Source organism: Lepisma saccharinum, chromosome 27 (assembly GCF_977018435.1).
Source record: "Lepisma saccharinum chromosome 27, izLepSacc3.1, whole genome shotgun sequence".
Taxonomy (NCBI): Eukaryota; Metazoa; Arthropoda; class Insecta; order Zygentoma; family Lepismatidae; genus Lepisma; species Lepisma saccharinum.
The window spans coordinates 38,368,392-38,377,124 of NC_139255.1; positions in this window are offsets into that span (position 1 = coordinate 38,368,392).

An 8,733-nucleotide genomic window follows, 5' to 3' on the forward strand; every position below is an offset into this window, starting at 1 on the left:
TTGTTATTCAATGGGTGCTTGCTTTTTAACCTCTTGGCCACAGCTATACAGCGATTAGCACTGGTGAATTTTTCCAGCTGTACCCGTTTCTAAAACAAAATGCACTGTTGTAGTGCAAAAATGTTCACAGCACTGAATTGTTTAGCATTTAAAAAAAATGAAGAGCATATTAAATGATCTGATTCTTGTTGCAATTTAAGATGTATAACACGTTGATATTTATTCACATGTTATTTTGTGAAAAAGAATTTGCATTTCTTTTGTTGGGACACTTTTTGAGACACGCTGTCCGGTGTGTACGGTTATGTGGACTTTAACTGCATTTCCTCTACTTTTCCAGTTTAGAGAAGAAATTCCGAGTGTACATAGGGTTGTTGAGATGTAGTCTAATGTTGTTGTTGTATTTATGCAAAAAAGTTATTAAAAAAATCTCAATCTGGAAGCAGGGACAATGCAGGAAAGCCCAAGTTTTACATATCTATCATTGCCTTAAAGAATGATGTAATATTAAACAGATTATTGTTGTTTTTGATTCAGAAGAAAGATCCCCTCCCTACATTCCTTCCTTCCCTTATAACCTGAAGTTGTGCCAGATATAATCAAGCTCTTTTCATTCCAAGCCAGATGCCTATTTTTCAATTTTTACATCTGCAGTGGACACTGTCAAAAATGTACATATTGTTGTCTGCAGGTACTTGGCAACTTTTGTAATCCAAAGGGAAAAAAAAGATGAAATACTCTGAAGAAAAATAAATTTTTTATGCAACAGAATTGTTGTTTTGTTTATCTTCAATCTTGCAGCATTTTTAACCTGATTCACATACAAAAAAATATTGTGTTTTTAATTTCAGGGAATTACTACTTCTGAAATAGAATTATGGTTTAACTGAATCTGCTTCAGCTTCTATTGAAGAATATGCGGTTATCATTTAGTCCAGTCCCAATTAGCCTTTCTGTGTATAAAGTGGACTTAAAACAATAATTCAAATTACTGTATTTCACTGCATAACCAAGGATTATCTATTACAGGATGGGACACTCAGCATATTCTCCATTGACTTGTGCGAACACTTTTCTAAGGCCTTATAAACCACAGACTATTCATACCCAGTACAAGCAGAGCCATCTGGCGGGGGGAAGACAACGTACTCGAACAGTGAGGAACCATCGATTAATACGCATATCGATGATTGAGCTCAATACTTGGAAAACAAATACTTTTTCATTGGAATGTAATAAATTTAAAAAAGAAATAATTAAAATTGTGGAGTCTAGTCTTGGATTGTCCATAAGAAATATCTAGAAAAATATTCTAATTTCTTATACATTTACTAAACATGTATGATATTGGGTCATATTCTGGTTTTCATAAAATTCAAGACAAGAATCATTATTGTAATTGATTTCAGGATTTTTCTAGTATTTACCTTGGAGTTTCATGAGTGCAATCCACATGATATGCAATGAGATGAACAATAATAGAACCAAAATATCTCCCCCTTGCACTAAAATAACAAACTACCCGTAATGCAGGACATTTACCAAAAATAAATATTTTACTATGGAGTTACAATGAAATTTCATCGTATGCAAATATAGAGGAAGAATTAGCCACATAATGTCAAACTGTAAGAATTCGTAACGTTGACTATATACGTTCTTTTTATTTGATTCTTCAACGTTGAACTTGCACATTGTCTTCTTCTTACTGGCATTAATTAAAAATCATTTACTATTCCAAAATGTTGTAAATATGTCTAGGTTTACCTTTAAAACAATAACTACCTAGTCTTACCATAAATACTGTCACAAAGTTTTAAGTAAATTGCAACAAAATGCTGAGAGATATTGTAATATCCTAATAACATTACTGAAATGGATGCATGACAAATCAAAATCACAAATCAATATTCAAAATGGCCACCCTTAGCACGCACACATAACGTAAGTCTTTGTGGCCACGCATCAATTGAATTACACAACACATCGACTGAAAATGAGCAACTGCCTTCAGAAGAGACCGACCGCTTTAAACTTTCAATATTGGGATGTCTCTTCTTGCAAGCCATGTCCTGAAGCTTGGACCACAATTTGTAGTCCAAAGGGTATAGGTCCGGACTTGCAGAAGGCCAATCTGAGGTGGAAATGAAATCTGGAACATTTGCTATGAGGGCACGCTCCATTTCTGTGAAAAGGGGTAAAAACGTCACCCAAAGTGTACCAGCAGACAGTGCTTGAGAGACTAGTCAAGAATCTCAACAACACTCTCTTGCATGGTCAGAACTGGAGCTTCTAGCAGGATTCAGCCCCAACATATGGGGCCCCAACAACACAGCAGTGGCTGGAGGCAAATGTACCAGACTTAATTTACACTTCGGATTGGCCTTCTGTAAGTCCGGACCTATACCCTTTGGACTACAAATTGTGGTCCAAGCTTCAGGAGATGGCTTGCAAGAAGAGACATCCCAATATTGAATGTTCAAAGCGGTCGGTCTCTTCTGAAGGCAGTTGCTCATTTTCCAGTGGATGTGTTGCGTAATTCAATTGATGCGTGGCCACAAAGACTTAAGGAATGTGTGCGTGCTAAGCATAGCCATTTTGAATAATGATTTGTGATTTTGATTTGTCATGCATCCATTTCAGTATTGTTATTAAGATATTGCAATCTCTCTCAGCATTTTGTGTCAATTTACTTAAAACGTTGTGACAGTATTTATGGTAAGACTAGGTATTCACGAATGCAGCCAAACCTCATTTGTAGGATACAAGAAAGATTTATTTTCCAACTAAACTTAAATTTCATTCTACACGAATTTAAATTACACACACACACATAAAATTAGAGTTTCTACCTTTGCTTAGACTTGGGGGAAACCCTGGGGGGTAAAGGCAGTCAGGGGCGTGATGCTGATCACATCACCCCCACTCACGACCGGATGAAGAAACTGTGGGGCGTTACCCCCACACCCCCTATACGCCTTCGTGGCGTGGTGCTATGCACAGGGGAGCACTTTTTACTTTACTTTACCTTTGCTTAGAACGATCAAACTCAACCTGTGCGCTTTGAGACTTCCTAGAGGATGGTATTTAATCAATACCTAGCTTATTCTATAGTATGCTTGACATAAGACATAAAACACATCTTTCACAGCACCAGGCTTAATCACAAAACCAATAAGCACTGATTTCCTAAACATACCAAGAATAGCATAAGGAAAATCACGGAAGCTTTTAAATTCTCCAGAACCTAAATTTTCGTTCAGAAAGTAAAATATAGCCACATCAAATCAAAATGTACTTATAACAAAAACTTGATCCACGATCCGTTACCATAGGTTATTCAATAACCAAATTTGAGAATAGTGAAATGTGTCGCAATTTTCTATGAAAGTCTAAAATCTTTACAACAGTTTATTAAAAGTTTCAAGTGCTTGAATATGTACGACGTAACGCAGTACTACATAAATTGAATACAAATATACTTTATAATGTACATCCCTTAAATTTATACGATCGTTTTATGAGTTAGCCTCTGATCATGGACTAATGGCAACCTCTACAGGACTGTTAGTTTTCGTCCAAGTGGTTAGATGGCGCTAGCAACTTCCGTATCCTCTTAGTGATCTCCGCGTTCACCATGGCTTATGGGGCTGGGTTATCCTCATATATATAATCCTTGGCATAAACGTCACACCCTGTTTTATCAGTCCAAAAATATATTTACAACCTTTCATCGAGTAATAGCCACATTGATAGTGGTGCAGAATCTTCAGACACAGAAGATTATTGTAAGTTAATACTTCGCAACATTGTAGTAAATTTTCTCTCAAGTGTAATATTTCTACTACAGTGCACAAATCAATAACTAATGTGTTAACTTGTTTTTTCAGACTGGAAAAATCTTCGCTAAACTGTCACAAAGAAATGATGTGCATTCTAATCTTAAAACAAGGACAGTTTAGTAACAAATAATTTTTAAGTACTAGTAATACAAAAAAATTAAAAAAACAAAATCTGATGGTTATGTGGTGAAATGCAGTAAATCTACTGTTTCCACTGTACTCGACTGTCAAATAGGATGGAAGATCTGAAGACCAATTGCACAGGTACCTAATAAGTGCTACAGAAGGTGAATAACATGAAAAATACGTTTTGAATGTATTACTTGCATAATATTCTCTACTACATTACACATTCATATGAGTAGGAATATACAGCTTACTTCCAAATTCAATAACACTGGGGAACATAAAGTTTAATAACAGTTTCAGCACACAAAACAGCTGTGATTGCTAATTGTATGATTGGTCCAGTGGAATTGATTCCAGTTATAAAAATAAACACACCATGGAAAATGTAGGAGGTAAAATTACTCCCCACTTTTCTTGGTAATATCAAAATTTGATAATGGGCTGAAATTCCCATTCAGAAACTTATTTATTTATTTGTAAATTGTTGCTAGGCAACTTATGAAGCATTGCTAGGCAATATATCTCTTAATGTTGAATTTTGTAGTATAAATAAGCTAAATGCATTTAATGTGACTACATTGGAAATATGAGTTCCTCATGTAAGTGTTTCAATAACCCAAATGTTTTTTGCTATATATGTGGAATATATTGTTCCATCAGGATATAAGTATAATGGAAGAAAGGTACCAGGGACGGTGGGATCGCCACATGATGGCAGACTACTGTTGGAGCTTACAGAGGGATTGTCCTAAAAAGCAATACAGCAGGAAATCGTATAGAAAACGTTTCACATAGTTTGTTTCTTCATTGTGTACATATTTTCTTAATTATTATGATCATAGGCCTATATAAATTTATTTTTATAATAATGATTGTAATCACAAAAAGAAATATTAAATTGTTGTTGGAAGTTCATTTATATGCATGTCTTATGTTTCCGCCATTTTGGTTTAGTTGTATTTATTTCATAAATTAGAGCCAATTCAGGAAATCTATTATTATATCATTATTCAGCAGCATGAAATCGCCCTAAATTAGCTCTCAAACACTGTGCCGCAATTTCACTGTTCCCCAGTGTAATTCATCTGATTTAGAGGTGCATAAATAAAATATTTACTCAACTGGAAATTTGCTGAATTTTGGGAATACAAACTAAAAATGTTATTTCTAAAATTGCACTTTCACATTAATAATGCACATGACAAATTGATCTATTTTTGTTATGTTAATGATTTCTCCTTTGTTTTTCATTATTTTTCTGTTTTCTTTGAAAGTAGGAAGAAAACGTGGGAAAAAAATCCCAATGAATTCGTTATTTGCCATGGTGCAACTGCAGGTATGATTCACACATTGATACATATTAAAACTATTGCAGTATTTTGGGTATCTTGTTGCGAAAGTATTCACAAATATAAAATTAAAACGTATATAATGACATGGAGAAGGTGTATTAACTGGAAGATGAAGAGGGAGTTAGTTAATAAGTATCCTTTTATATACAGGGTGTCTGATAAGTGACTAACTATTTTTAAATGATTACAACTTCTATGTTTGGTGACTGCTTTTGTTTAAACTAGTATTAAAGTCCAGCCCTTGAGGTTATGTTCAACATTATGTTAAAACTCCACATCAGCCCTGCATTCTTTACACATTTCTTTCATTGATACGTTTTGCACTACCACCAGTAGTGTATCTTGAACTATTACATACGTTACGTATCCCTCATTTTCATTTGAAGCTGTTAAGTGTCACAGACAACGAGTATCAGAAGGATGAAATGGATAGACGAAATTGTAGATGAAAACTTTGCAACAAGATTTGGAAATATTTGACATTTACGCCGAGACAAAATTCGATATTACCACTTCCATTTGAATTGCTATGTTTTTTCGTATCGTTTGTTCACTTCCTGTTGGGTTACAGAACGTGTTTTCTCACTTTGTTTTACGGTACATAATGTGACTGTTTTTAGCAGTCATTTTCACAGAATGTGTGTGTTCCTGGCAACCCTTGAACGCATCGCTTCATAACAGGCAATGACGTTTCAAATGCAATCAAATGTTGTGTGTAGTTGCCAGCATACAGGTGACAAAATGGCCTTTTTTGAACGTCTGTAGCACCGAAATGACGCACCAACGAAAAAAATATTACTGAGAAAAGTTGTTTATTTTGATATCCTCTACATGTTTCTGTGGTCCGTGGGTGCCATTAAAATAACACCCTGTATAAATTCTTGGCGAATAGTTTTTAACGGAAACTGACAACATTTTGTGGAAGATTGGTGATTACATTAGATATTGTTGCACACGAATATGAATAGCAAAATATACAGTCATGATATGGAGTTTGAGTCTTAAGTTTTATTCCTTATGGAAGCATCCTGCATAAAGACAAGCTGATTTTCTAGTGGTGGACATTTTGGAGTGTAATACCAGCTGGAAAAAACAGATCAGACCAAAAGAAAAATAGTTCCATGTAAACACTACACATACTACCATAACCATCAAATATGCACAAGAAAAAATAAGTTTATTTATTACTTTTTTATTAATAGAACTAGATTGAATGTCTTTAAAATAACACAGTTTGCAGCTTACATGGGCTCATCAGGCATACCAAAAATACATCTCTGTAGAATATTTCAATGTTTGTCTAACAAAATATATATATACATGACATATGTACATGATCACAACGCTAGAGAGTAAATAGATTATCATTTATGTGCCTAGATTTTAAGTTGCACAACTTACAGGAAATACAGTGACTAGGTTTAACATGCAAAATTGTTACACAAATATGAATAGCAAAATATACAGTCAGAGTCTTAAGTTTTATTGCTTATGGAAGCAGTTGTCTTTTACACCATATAATACATCATGATCTTGGATTTAAGTTAAAAACCGTATATAACCTAAATTCAGTAACGTTCAAGTTTAGAAGTATGAATTAATTTGTCATAAAAATACTCAGCAGTTTCAACTGCTTCACTTCTATCACAATGTAGAAGAACAGATTGTTCTAATCTGATTGAATAACGCGTGTCTATAATGTTCATACATTCTAAGATAATACTGAAACCACAAATGAACTGTGGCAGTAGCTCACTAAAAAAAAAAAAAGGTTTGGGGGTATATTTAGATATGTGTATATATATATACAGAGCATTCCCTGACATTCGCTACGAGACTCTGCGGCAAGCTGCCCGGCATCAAAGCTTGTCTTTCCCGGTGAAAGGGTCAGCGACAGTAGCTAGTCAGCTATTAAAATTACAGTTTTCATATTGTGTACTAACCTTGACTACAGAAGATGTTGAAAATGATGTTCCTCTGCTGCAACACATTCCTGGCATCTCCGAAGGAAATTGGCATTTACACGCGCAAGTTCGTCTACTGTAATTCTCAAGATTTTTCGTACAATACTCACTTTTAATTCACGGATGGTGTGTGGATTGTCTTTGTATACTTTATTTTTTAAATTTCCCCTTTTTTCTTTCCACTTTTATTCAGAACTGACCCTGTTAATCAACTTTTTTACGAGGTTTAATATAAGCGACTGTCGCGGACCCATTCACTGGGGAAGACAAGTGCTGATGCCGGGCCACTTGCCGCCGAGTCTCGTAGCGAATGTCAGGGAATGCTCTGTATATATTTAAAACAACTACATGAACTATGGCTTACTAGTCCCAAATGGTTAACGTTCCTACCTTTGGCATGAGTAGTCACAGGTTCGATTCCCATTTGGAAACCCCCAAAATTTCGGTTGGTTGGTTGATTTGGTGTTTTAAGTCCACTTTATGCACAGTAAGGCTAATTGGGCACCTACAGTTTAAAGTGGAATCGGAACCACTATGTGCCTCCACCGGGTATCGAACCCGGGCCCTCTTGATTACAAGGCAACGACGCAACCACTGGGCAGGCCCTCCAAAATTTCAGCAATGCACCAGCACCATGAGCACAATTGGGGGAGCTGCTTGAAAAGACGTAGCGAGCTCCAGTCTCAAAAGACAGACAACAGCAGTGATGAGTCTTGGTGGGTCGACCAGTATCACCCAGCGGAAAAGCTGCTTCACAGAACTTGGCTCTCAAAGGGCTGTTGTGCCCATATCCTTTACAAACATGTTTTCTATACAAAATTATTGGCAATTTTTATTCACAAACAATATACTGAGATGTCATTATTCGATAATAATCACTAGAGTTCTGCATGGAGCCCCTTTTGCTTGCTCCTACTCATTCGAATCTCCCACGCTCAAGTGTGTACAATTGAATGCCATTTAATCGCAGAGACATATATGTAAAATATCTATCCTGGCAGTTTCAGCCCAAAGTCTCATGTTTTATTTTCAAATATCATTGTATTGGTAAGATACACTAAACTACATTTTAACATCGAGATAATATATGTGTTCACGTTTCATTCTCATTGCATCTTTCACCTTACAATCCATATTTCTGGATCCACGACTACAGGCAAATTACAGTTATACATGTACTACTGGACTACGATCATATACCGCTCAATTTGCATGTTCGATCGTTATTCGCTCGAGGGAAGCAGCTCTCAATCCTGTACACTATCCAGTCGTCCGTGGGAACTAGTAGATGCTAGAGTGAAAATTTTCCCCCTGCAGCAGTGTAATAATCACACACACACACACACACACACACAGACATGTAACAGGCAAAAAAAAAAAGTTACTTTGTATATTCTTTCCATTATGTCAACATAACTCTCACAACAAAATAGTATATGGTAATGT